Raw genomic sequence first — 12703 nt, 5'->3', positions numbered from 1 at the left:
TTCAACCCCTGTCCCTCTGCACCAGGACCATCCTCACTACAGCCACCCACAGGACTGCAGCGCCCTGCCCAGCCTCCTCTGCAGTCTCATCCTCTGCGCCCTGCCCAGCCTCCTCTGCAGTCTCCTCCTCTGCGCCCTGCCCAGCCTCCTCTGCAGTCTCCTCCTCTGCGCCCTGCCCAGCCTCCTCTGCAGTCTCCTCCTCTGCGCCCTGTTCAGCCTCCTCTGCAGTCTCCTCCACAGCCTTCTGTCCAGCCAAGTGCTGCCTCTGCTCCTGCAACATCAACTGGGTCCAGTGTTGCAGACCAGGCTCCTGTATCTAAGCTTCTCATTATTCGTGTGCAGGTGCTGCAGTGTGATTTCCAATGACGTCCACGTCCGCCTCTTTTAGTCTACCTGATTCCACCTAGCCTCATCGCTATCTGCCTCTCAGACAGCCAGCTATCAGGAAGTGTTGGTTCCATGGTGTAATGGTTAGCACTTTGGGCTTTGAATCCAGCGATCCAAGTTCCAATCTCGGTAGAACCTTTTTAGGTTCTTTGCGGAAGGGAGGGAAAAAACAGAGGTGATGCGCAACTGCTGACGTGGCGGTGAAATTGGCACTCTCAAACCGAGTCGGAATCGGGGAAACATGGGCTTAAAAAGCAAAGGCTTCATTTGCTCCTTGCTATCGTGCTTCTGGACTCAATGACTTAAATCTCTGCTGCTCATGGGAAAATTTGACACACGCCAAGGTTCCATGGTGTAATGGTTAGCACTCTGGGCTCTGAATCCAGCGATCCGAGTTCAAATCTCGGTGGGACCTGCTTTTCCAGGAATGTGTGCAGTACCTCGTTCAAAAAAACTTTTTCGGCAGCACTGAGCCGCAAGAGCTCATCTAGGTAGTGCCCCTTGAAGGGGGGGCGTAAAAAGGATGGACAGCCTTGGAGAATGCAGGCATCGATCCCACTACCTCTCGCTTGCGCTTGCTGCTTCCTACCGATTGAGCTAAAGTAAGCCCAAAGTAAGCCCACGTGAGCCAATCGCGTTTCTCTGCTGTGGCTTACTTTTGACCAATCGCGTTTCTCTCCTGTGGCTTACTTTTGACCAATCGCGTTTCTCTCCTGTCGCTTACTTTTGACCAATCGCGTTTCTCTCCTGTGGCTTACTTTTGACCAATCGCGTTTCTCTCCCATGGCTTACTTTTGACCAATCGTGTTTCTCTTCTGTGACGTACTTTTGACCAATCAGCGGCTCCTATTATTGTCATCTTTGCAACAGGTAAGGCTATTCTTCATTACTGTATAATCGTTTAATATTTATTCATATACATTGTGTATTTTTGGAAAATTAGACATGCCAATATAGCTAGCTAGCGTGTATATTACAGGTTTACTTCAGTACCTGTGAACCTGTAACTTTTCCCATGATAAAATACAGAAAAGAAAACATGTAGCTACTGTTAAGTTAATTAGCCGGCCGCTAATTAAGCTATATCCTCCTGAGACCAAAAAAAGTTTAGTTAATAATTTAGTATTTTGTGTGTCATTACATTGTTTAGAGCATAAGAAAGTTTTTTGCAAAAACGTTTTTTTTTTTTTTATAATGTTCATATAGGTTATACTATGTCTTCTGTATAGGACACTACTAGGACTCATTTTTTATTATTATTTTATTTAAAAAGACGTGATCTAAAAAAAAAACATTGTTTTTGCCTATTCATGTCTTTAAATAAAATAATAATAAAAAATGAGTCCTAGTGTCCTCTACAGAAGACATAGTATAACCTATATGAACATTATAAAAAAAAAAAAACCTTTTTGCAAAAAACATTCTTATGCTCTAAACAATGTAATGACACACATAATACTAAATTAACTACACTTTTTTTGGTCTCAGGAGGATATAGCTTAATTATATCAGTGTTTTATATCCTGAAATTGTTTAGGTTTCAGGATTTTATATACCAAACTTTGTATGAAGATGATTCCCAACTATGTTATAAAAGATAACAGAATGATTTGATATAGACTTCCATTTTGCTTTATGCAATATGTGTGTAAAATGGCCATAAGCGGGTTTTCCCATTTTATACAATGTATCTATGTATCTAATTTGCATATTAATGTATTCTTGGGACAACATGTAATGAAAAAAGAAGTGTAATAATGGGAGTTAGTAGTAATTGCCAAGATTTTCATAATAATATCTAATATTTCATATAATTTCTTTCCATATTGTCACCCAAAATGCCTGAAAAACATGATTTAAGTCCTGCTGTGTAGTTTGCTAAATTATTGTATCACACTTAACATACAGGTATCTTTTAGATTGACACAGGTAATAGTCTCTTTCTGATTTTCATTTCAGAAAATGTACGCATACCCCGTTTTTCGTCGCCAGTCAGCAACATCAAACCGTCTCCTCATGGCGCCATCGGCGGAGGCGAAGCAACTTCAAAATGTGGTGTCTGGAAGGGCCAAATCGAAGGAGGAGGTGCTGGCAGAGGCAAGTACTTTTGTCTGCACAAACGGTGGAGATCCCAGTGACCAGTTTTTAGTACTGGCTCACTGCAAACTTCAGTTTGGGATGTACCAGGGTCAGAGATTTAGATGGCTCCTGGAAAACTCTCTGGGGTACGCAGTGTATTTGGTGCTCAGCATTTCCAGTGAGAAAGCGCAGACAACCCCCCTGTCAGAAAATAAACAACTGTTCCTACAGTACACTTCTCATATTAGAGAGATGGCAGAAGAAGTAAGAGGAAGCAGGAAATGCAAGCAGAAGCCCGGGCAACTGGAGACCAGGGCTGCTTGATGGTGGAGTTTGGTGACTTTCAGGGCCGGTCCATGAAGGATGTTTATGAAGACCAGAGCAATGAGGCCGAATCCCTCATCAGGTACTTGGTTAAGGCAGATGCCAGGCCCAACACTAACATGGCCATTTTCAAGGCGTATGTCCTGAAAAGACGGGCTTCTGATATGGGCACCAGTCTACATCAGCCTGCACGTCCACCTGCAGCCTCCAGTACCTCTGCACGTCCACCTGCAACCTCTAGTGCCTCTGCACGTCCACCTACAGCCATCCAAACTGGTTTACAGCAGACCGCCACTGTGAAAGCACTGTTGGCGCGTGGCAAACATTTGTCACCTTCACAGCTGGCAAAAAAACTAATGTCACCAGTTAAACCCTGTGAGTAGGAGTGTAAATATAGAATTTTCCCTACAGCAGTTCTACATGTATTCATTTATCGTCATGGCAAACTTGTCCACTTGTTGTTTCCAGATCCATTACTGCAGTCCACTTTACCTCCTCCGGCAGCAGAACCCCCAGCCAAACATTTGGTCCCAAAGCAGCTTTTCGCTACTGGTAAGTAAGCAACATCTTACATATGTTTGTCTCCATGTATTGATCACAGTAATAGTTTTAACATTTGTGCTCCAGGCACTTCCATTCCCACTGCTGAAGATGATGATGAGGAGCTGGTATTTGCTGCATCACAATGTGAAGCACAGCTAAATACAGGTGTGGCATATGACACAAATGCAAATATTATAAGAATGTTTTGTGGAAACCCACTGAGAATCATTATTTTTGAAAATAAATAAACATTTTTAAATATTTTTTGTTTACAATACAGAATTATGTGACATCATGCCTCAAGCGGGAGGCATTCTTTGAGTGCACTTCTTCCAAACCTTAAGGATGTCCAAAGGTGTCAGTGTATTTATTTGCGTTTCCGAACTTACCTGTTGCTAAACAATCACTGGATAACTTTTTCACACCGCTTGCTCTTCTCACTCACTCAACCTGAGCAGACAGGATGGTGGAGATTCATTGTTCTAATAATTAGAGGAACAGTTTTTCCTTATTGTGTCTGTGTGCATGCTTCATGTCTGTGGGCATCATACTTTTTTTTACTGAATTCATCACGACTCATTTTCCTTCTTTCATTCCATCTAATCCTCATTCTCAAAGAGCTATATTGATCCCATATTCCTTACATCAATAAAGTGTACACTGTGTTCTTTGCTTCTTGACACTAATACCATTTTCTTCACTGTTATTCCTAAATATAATCATAATTATTATTAATACTTGTTTAAAATTACTGCTTCGCCGGCTGTTTGTGGACTGCATTTATGGCATATTACTATCAAATAACAGTCATCCTTATATTGTTTATGTTACTGTTCACTCAGAGGCCTGTGCCGGTCCGTCTCCATCAGCGGAAACAGCACAGACACCAGCTCTTCCTCATCATCAGCCACCAGCTGAGCTTCCTAGTCACTGGAGAGATCATCTTCCACCTTTCCAGCATGAGTGGATCCGGAACACACTGTTTAAGGCCAACATGCAAACCGGAAAGCCAGAAATAGTGTCCCAGCTGAAGCTTTGGTGGTATCCTCCTCAGCCCCCTTTAATAAACACCCAGCCACCCGCCTCACCTGACCTCTTCTTCTGTCGGCCCATTTTCTTATGGATGCCGCTAAAGATGTGGTTGTTTCCTCTTGTCTGCGTTCGCCCAGACTGTGGTAAGCACAGACTTACAGCGGCAGGACTTTACCGTACCGTGCGCAAGGTCTTGGACATTGATGGGTGGTATGACCTTGCCACTGAGTATCTGGAGTGCAAACGCTGCAAAAAGAAGTATCCAGCTTGGAATGAGGACATCTTAGGACAGCTGGATATGGGCCACCGCAGTCAGTTTCCAGCTTTGCTGACATACAGGTAATTCATAATGACAATCATTCATTATCAGGCGCTTTTATTTGTGTTATTTTTTCCAACCAAAGCATTTGCATGATTATACTGTTGTTTCTTTAGATACTCATGTGACAACCGGGTGGTGAGGATGATGAGGGAGAGGACACTGGGCAACAGTGTGACTCAGCTCTACAAGAAGCTGATGGAACAACACAGTGAGGCATGGACACAGCGTGTCCTGCAGTACCTGACTGCCTGTGAACCATTCACAAGGTCCTCCCTTGTGCAGCCTCCTGTGTTTGCTGAGCCTCCACTTTTACCTGCCCTTCCTAAACCTAAGTGGCTGTTAGCTGTGTACGCCAGGGATGTTCTGGGGCGACTGGACGAGGTCAAGGCCAAAATAACATCTGTATTTGACTGTGCTCTCAAGATGGACTCCACAAAAAAGGTATCACAGCCCTGTTTATATCCAGAAATTGTCCAGATATGGATATGTGTGTGTGTACATAATGCACAGTTATGAGTTTTTATTTTGTTTTGTTTTTAAAAATCATTTTTTTCTTCAATAGGTCACAAAAAAGCTTGCCGGTGCTGCTTCAGGAACAGCTGCCTGGTGCACAAATGTTGGTAACGAACACGGCCAAGTCCTTGTCTCTGTCCTAACAGCCGCCGAGGGACATGCACTGGACCCCATGGCAGCTGGCCTAATGAAACGCTACCGAGAGGCAGGAGAGGCATCCCCAAAGGTGATGTACGTGGACAGAGATCAGCACGGCCAGTCTCAGGTGAAGGCCATGTTTTCGGAGTGGGATGAGCTTGAAGTGCGCCTGGACATCTGGCATTTCATGCGGCGATTTGCTGCAGGTGTCACGACAGAGGCTCATCCGCTCTATGGGATCTTCATGGCACGTCTATCCATGTCCATATTCCAGTGGGATTCAGAGGATGTGGCTGCTCTTCGCCGTGCAAAGGAGGGTGAGCTGGCAGCAAAGAAGACTGGCTACATCTCAGAAAAGGCGGTCAGTGCTCGCATTAACCGGAGGGAGTTGGCACTGCACTGCCGGAGGAGGACCAGGGGGGAGGAGGAGACCACCATATTAATTGGGTCACTGATTGATCAGTTTGACAGTGCGGACGGGAAGGATACTCTGGGAGTTCCACTTCTGAAACATGAACGGATCCAGCAGATATGGAAAGAACAGCGGAAGCATGTACAGTGTATCCAAGACCCAGAGCACTTTCCGCTCTACATAAAGAAGGGGACACTGAAGAAAGGCGGTGTGGAGCTGTGCTGCTACAGGTGTGCTCGAGGCTCTACCTCCTTGGAGTCATTCCACCTCCACCTGAACCGTTTTATTCCAGGTATTACATACATATGGATTAGTAATTTTTCTGTAAAAAAATATAAGCACTGTAACTGCTTCCATTACGTTAAATTAATGTCACATTAATAAATGTCACACTTTTACAGTTCTTTTCTGATGTCATAAAAGCATTGACAAAGCTGTCTTGCCTCACAAATCACTAATAACTCTGGTTATAATGACAATAATTTTTTTATGTAATTACATAACTCTATTACATGTAACCAGCTACTTCATAGCACCTCATGTGTAGTAAATATATTGTACATATGTGACATATAAAACCCTTTTTTCTTTTTTTTTTTTTACTTTTAGGAACCAGTGCCAGTGATGCGCATTTTCAAGCCTATCTCCTTGAGGGCTTGATGCGTTGGAATGATCACCGGATGGAAGATGCCATAAAAGTAGCGTCCTCCATCCGGTCATATGGCAGTGCCATGAGAGAGGTTGTGGACCAGCTTAGCAAGACAGTCTTTGGGAAGCCCTGGGATGAGCGCTATCGCCCTCCTGGAGCATATACAGGCAAGACATTCATTAATTTGTTATTTTGTAATACTCTACTAAGTATCAATTTAGCCTTAAATGTACTAGACAATATATTAAGACATTTTTTTCCCCTTTTATTCTCGTAGGTGAATTGCTAGGAATAGAGTACCTTTACAGCCAGACTGGCAAAACACTGACTCCAGTGCTCCAGCACCCAGAGGATGAAGACAGGCTGGTGGAGGAAATTGATGACCAAGACCTGCAAGATGAGGGGTTTGAGGAAGAGATCACGGAGGACATCACAGTTCCAGTGCTGTACGAGAATGACCCCTGCCATGATCTCGCAAACAGCCCCTCATCTTTGCCTCAGCCTCAGTCCCCAGCATCACTGGCTGATGTATCAATGGCTGACGTGTCACTGGCTGAGCCATCCACATCAACTAGAGAAGGACACCAACTTGCCCCTGCCCCTTCAGTGTTGTCACAGCCATCTGACACTGGAAGCAGTTTCTCCGACGAGGCTCAGGTAAAACACTTTAAGGGCTTTATTTAATTTCAATCTCGTTTTATTCCACATATATTAACATTAATCTGAATTTACTAGGGAGCAGTCATTGGGCTCGATGGCATTGCTGGGTGGGACAAGGTCCAGGATATGGCAGGTTACCTGGTTGGTCTTCGTGAGGCTCCTTACCTCACTGACCTGCAGGTGACAGAGGCCATTCAGCTGTGGACAGCTCTCCATGACATAGACAAACAGCGGGTCAACTATCAGCCTCGACATCAGCCTCAGCTGACACATGGACGCTTTAAGGCACCAAAGCGGTCCGGAGTCACAACGGGTGTGGAGATTGTAAAACGGTGTCTGATTGGACATCCCGGGGGACCAGCACAGTGGCCCAGCACCAGCCGCTTGGTTGAGGCCATTTGTACAAAGCTGTGTGCTTTACACAAGTCGGCGACCAAGAAGGCTGGAGTTTGCCGCCCCAGGTGGTCTAAAATGCTCTCAGATTACCACCACATCCGAGAGCTGTTGCTTAACAATCGCAGGCTGATGGATGAAACAATGATCCAGCTGTTTGAGCTAAACCAGAAGACACTCATTCAGTGGTAAGCAAGGCACATTATTTTCTTCAAATTAACTGAATACTTTTTTAAACATATATATAATACATGTAATTTATTTTCAGGTTTCAACGGCAGCAGAAAAAACAGGAAATGAGTGTCCTCGCTCAGGGACTGACTCCACCTGACCCAATTGCTGTGGCTGATACGCAGCTTCCTCCACCGAGGGAAAAATTGGATGAAGCGGCATCGACCTCACGCCCAAAACATACATTTACCCTTCCGCCAAATTGAGAAGGACAGGCTCCTCTTCTGCGACCAGGTCGACGGCCTGCTGCTGCCACCACCATGGTGTGCCCCATTGCACCTGCCCCCACAGCATCAGGAGTTGTGCAGCCCATTTCAGCACCTGGGTCATTGTCACTAGTCTTTAACCCAGACATGACCGTGTCAATGGTGATTCCACCTTCTGGTGCTTCAACATCCGGTGCAGGCCCAGCTCCACCTGATTCTGTGTCTGCTGCTCCTGTTTCCCGTTACACCCAGAGGAACAGGCGCCGGCGGGCCCAGGAGACGGAAAGCGGAGTCCATAAGAGGAAGTATGTGCGAGGGGTAACCTTTAACATGTGCAGCAAATGTGGGCAGCCCAAAACCAAAGAGTTTGGCCATAGCCGATATGGTAATGCCACATTTTGCTTGCGTGCCTCAAATGGAAAATCTTTAGATGACTGGTTGGCAGAACAGCGCCAGCAAAATACAAGCCAAACTTCACCTCCTCAATAAACAATTTGCTTTTTTCCTGTATATATTTTGTATATATTACTGTACATGGTTCCACCCAGTCTTTCATATTGTCCTATATATATATATATATATATATATATATATATATATATATATATATATATATATATATATATATATGTATATATGTGTGTTTGTGTCTGTGTACTCATTTCATTATTTGTGTGTATTCATTTTAATATTTGTTTTTTTTACATTTAAAGTGTCATTTAAATATTTGTGTATTCATTTTAATAAAACATTTTAAGTGTCATTGAAATATTTGTGTGTATTCATTTTAATAAAACATTTAAAGTGTCTGAAAGTAATCTAATAAATCATATCAATCAAATCATATCCCTCACAAAAAACACACATATTTGAAGAAACATTTGTATTCATTTTATTCAATCATAAACAACATGCAATATGCAATTTTTAAAAAATAATATACACAAAAAAAACATTTAATAAAACATTTGAAGTGTCTTAAAACAAATCTGATAAATCATGTCAATCAAATCATATCCCTCCATTTTTATTCATTTTATTAAATAATCAACTACATGTAATGTGCAATATTTAAAAATAATAATAATACACACAACAAAAATATAAATCAATATAATGATGTCATAGATAAATGAAGACGCAGGCGCAGTTGATCACACGCAGAACACGGGTTCGAATCCAGCCCGCGGAGGGTGACTTGTTTCAAATGTGACTAAAACTCCTTCATAACGCACAGGAATATAGCCCTAATAATGTTGCAGGGGAAATTTGTGGGCAAATTCTCGTTTTTCGCGTCTTTTTGGCTTGTGTGCGGGGGCGCAAAGATTGTGCCCCTTCTTTTGCGCAGCAAGCGCTCTACCATTTGAGCTAATTCCCCTCGATGATGGAGAGAAGGTGTCCATCGCTCTCAAAGACAAAGACGAGGCGCGATCCCTAGCACGTGTGCAGGTGCTGCAGCGTGATTTCCAATGACCACAAAAAAACAGGACGCATTTCCTCTGCTGGCAACTTTGCACTGGCTACCTTTTAATTGTAGATTTAATCAAAAAATTGCGCTTTGAATCCAGCGATCCGAGTTCAAATCTCGGTGGAACCTTTTTAGGTTCTTTGCGGAAGGGAGGGAAAAAACAGAGGTGATGCGCAACTGCTGACGTGGCGGTGAAATTGGCACTCTCAATTCCGAGTCGGAATTGGGGAAACATGGGCTTAAAAAGCAAAGGCTTCATCTGCTTCTTGCTATCGTGCTTCTGGACTCAATGACTTAAATCCTTGCTATCGTGCTTCTGGACTCAATGACTTAAATCCTGCTGCTCATGGGAAAAGTTGACACACGCCAAGGTTCCATGGTGTAATGGTTAGCACTCTGGGCTCTGAATCCAGCGATCCGAGTTCAAATCTCGGTGGGACCTGCTTTTGCCAGGAATGTGTGCAGTACCTCGTTTGAAAAAACTTTTTCGGCAGCACTGAGCCGCAAGAGCTCATCTAGGTAGTCCCCCTTGAAGGGGGGCGTAAAAAGGATGGACAGCACTGGAGAATGCAGGCATCGATCCCACTACCTCTCGCTTGCGCCTACTGCTTCCTACCGATTGAGCCAAAGTAAGCCCAAAGTAAGCCCACGTGAGCCAATCGTGTTTCTCTGCTGTGGCTTACTTTTGACCAATCGCGTTCTCTCCTGTGGCTTACTTTTGACCAATCGTGTTTCTCTCCTGTGGCTTACTTTTGACCAATTGCCTTTCTCTCCTTTGGCTTACTTTTGACCAATCGCGTTTCTCTCCTGGCTCTGCTCCTGTGGCTTACTTTTGACCAATCGGCGACCGCTATTATTAGGCAAGGCAAGGCAAGTTTATTTATATAGCACATTTCATACACAATGGTAATTCAAAGTGCTTTACATAGAAGAAATTAAAATAATCAAAAGAAATCAGAATAATTAAAACAGTTTGGAATAAAAGATAAAATACAGAAATAATCAAATGAAATCAGAATAATTAAAACATAAAATAAAATACAGTGCAAACAGTCGGACGAACAGTGGCACAGTGCTCATTCAGTAAATGCACAGTTAAACAGATGTGTTTTGAGTCTGGATTTGAATGTGACTACTGTAGGAGCACATCTGATCTCTTCTGGAAGCTGGTTCCAGCTGCGGCTGGCATAGTAGCTAAAAGCAGACTCGCCATGCTTAGAGTGAACCCTTGGTATTTCTAGCCGATGTGATCCTAATGATCTGAGTGATCTGTTGGGTTTATATTCACTGAGCATATCTGGAATGTATTCAGGTCCTAGGCCATTGAATGATTTATATACCAGTAATAATACTTTAAAATCAATCCTAAATGTAACTGGCAGCCAGTGTAAAGACCTGAGGACTGGTGTGATGTGTTCATATTTTCTGGTTCTGCTCAGAATCCTAGCAGCAGCGTTCTGTATGAGCTGCAACTGTCTTATGGTCTTTTTGGGAAGGCCAGTGAGAAGTCCATTACAATAATCCACCCTACTGGTGATGAAAGCATGCACAAGTTTTTCTAAGTCTTGACTGGAAACAAAGCATCTAATTCTTGCAATATTTTTCAGGTGATAATATGCTGATTTAGTTATTGCTTTGACATGACTACTGAAACTAAGGTCTGACTCTAGAGACACACCCAGATTCCTGACTTGATTTTTAGTTGTTTGACCCCTAGACTGAAGGTATGCGTTCACCTTGAGAACTTCATCTTTGTTTCCAAACGCAATGACTTCAGTTTTGTATTTGTTTAACTGAAGAAAGTTTTGGCACATCCAATTGTTTACTTCATCAATGCATTGGCAAAGGGAGTCAATGGGGCTGTAATCGTTAGGCGATAGGGATAAGTAGAGCTGTGTGTCGTCTGCATAGCTATGGTAAGCGATTTGGTTCTTTCTCATTATTTGGCTCATTGGGAGCATGTACAGGTTGAATAGGAGTGGCGCAAGAATTGAGCCTTGAGGGACTCCGCATGTCATGGATGTCCACTCAGACTTATGGTCTCCTATACTCACATAATAACCTCTGCCTCGTAAGTATGACCTGAACCATTTTAGGACTATCCCAGAAAGCCCGACCCAGTTTTCCAGCCTGTCAAGAAGTATTTTGTGATCGACAGTGTCAAATGCAGTACTGAGGTCGAGTAGTACCAGCACTGATAATTAGCCTGTATCAGTATTTAAGCGAATATCATTTATTATCTTTATGAGCGCGGTCTCTGTACTGTGGTGCGGTCGGAAACCAGATTGAAAATGGTCAAAGTATCCATTCGAGCGTAAGAATTTGATCAGCTGATTGAAGACAACTTTTTCAATGATCTTGCCTATGAAAGGAAGATTTGATATCGGTCTATAGTTGTTTAATATGGTCTTATCCAGATTGCTCTTTTTCATGAGGGGCTTGACGACAGCAGTTTTCAGGGAGGTCGGAAAACTCCCAGAGAGAAGTGAGGCATTTACCACTTCCAGGAGATCTGCTTCTAAGCTGTGTAACACATTTTTGAAAAAAGATGTGGGAAGTGCGTCAAGGGCGCAGGTTGATGTTTTTAGTTGCTGTACGGTTTCTTCCAAAATTTTGCCATCAATTTCTTCGAAATCAGACATAGTGGCTACTTTCTCGTGCTGTTGTCTGATCTGCCTGACCCCAGCGCAACTCAAGGATGAGCTGATCACCTTTCTGATATTATTGATTTTCTCAGAGAAGAAAGAAGTAAACTCACTGCACTTTCTCACTGAGAGCATTTCACTGGGGAATCTGGCTTGGGGGGGTTGTCAGTCTCTCTACAGTAGCAAAAAGAGTGCGCGTGTTGTTTATATTGCTGTTTATAATATTCGAGAAAAAAGTCTGTCTAGCTTTGCTTAGTTCCTTATTGAAAGCATGGATGCTGTCTTTGTAGATGTTATAATGGACTACAAGTTTTGTCTTCCGCCACATGCGCTCTGCTTTTCTGCATTGTCTTTTCATATTTTGCACTGCTGTTGAGTTTCTCCAAGGTGCTTTTTGTCTGCCACTCTTCTTCCTGACTTTCACAGGAGCAATATCATCAATTACACTCTTAACTTTTGAGTTAAAAGAATCAAGGAGAAAATCAACAGAGTCAGCAGATATGCTTGGTGTTAAAGATATAGCCTTCATAAATAGTACACTAGTGTTCTCATTTAAGCATCTCTTCTTGACAGACACAGATCTAGCTTCAATGGCAGGAGAGATCAATATATCAAAGAAAATACAAAAATGATCAGACAGTGCTACATCCTTAATAACAATTGATGAAATGTTTAGACCCTTACTGATAAGTAAATCTAGA

At 43.0% G+C, this 12703-nt stretch overlaps 2 non-coding genes across 2 annotated transcripts; both read left to right on the top strand.

Moving 5' to 3' along the window:
* Positions 1-730: 730 nt before the first annotated feature.
* trnaq-cug (transfer RNA glutamine (anticodon CUG)) lies at positions 731-802 on the top strand. Its single transcript has one exon. It is a non-coding gene; the product is annotated as a tRNA-Gln (tRNA).
* Positions 803-9727: 8925 nt separating this feature from the next.
* trnaq-cug (transfer RNA glutamine (anticodon CUG)) lies at positions 9728-9799 on the top strand. Its single transcript has one exon. It is a non-coding gene; the product is annotated as a tRNA-Gln (tRNA).
* Positions 9800-12703: the final 2904 nt, after the last annotated feature.

Source organism: Siphateles boraxobius, unplaced genomic scaffold (assembly GCF_051911475.1).
Source record: "Siphateles boraxobius isolate OS27281-9 unplaced genomic scaffold, OSU_SipBor_1 19, whole genome shotgun sequence".
Taxonomy (NCBI): Eukaryota; Metazoa; Chordata; class Actinopteri; order Cypriniformes; family Leuciscidae; genus Siphateles; species Siphateles boraxobius.
Note: the sequence above shows the minus strand (reverse complement) of the source record. Positions and strands in the feature narration are given on the sequence as shown.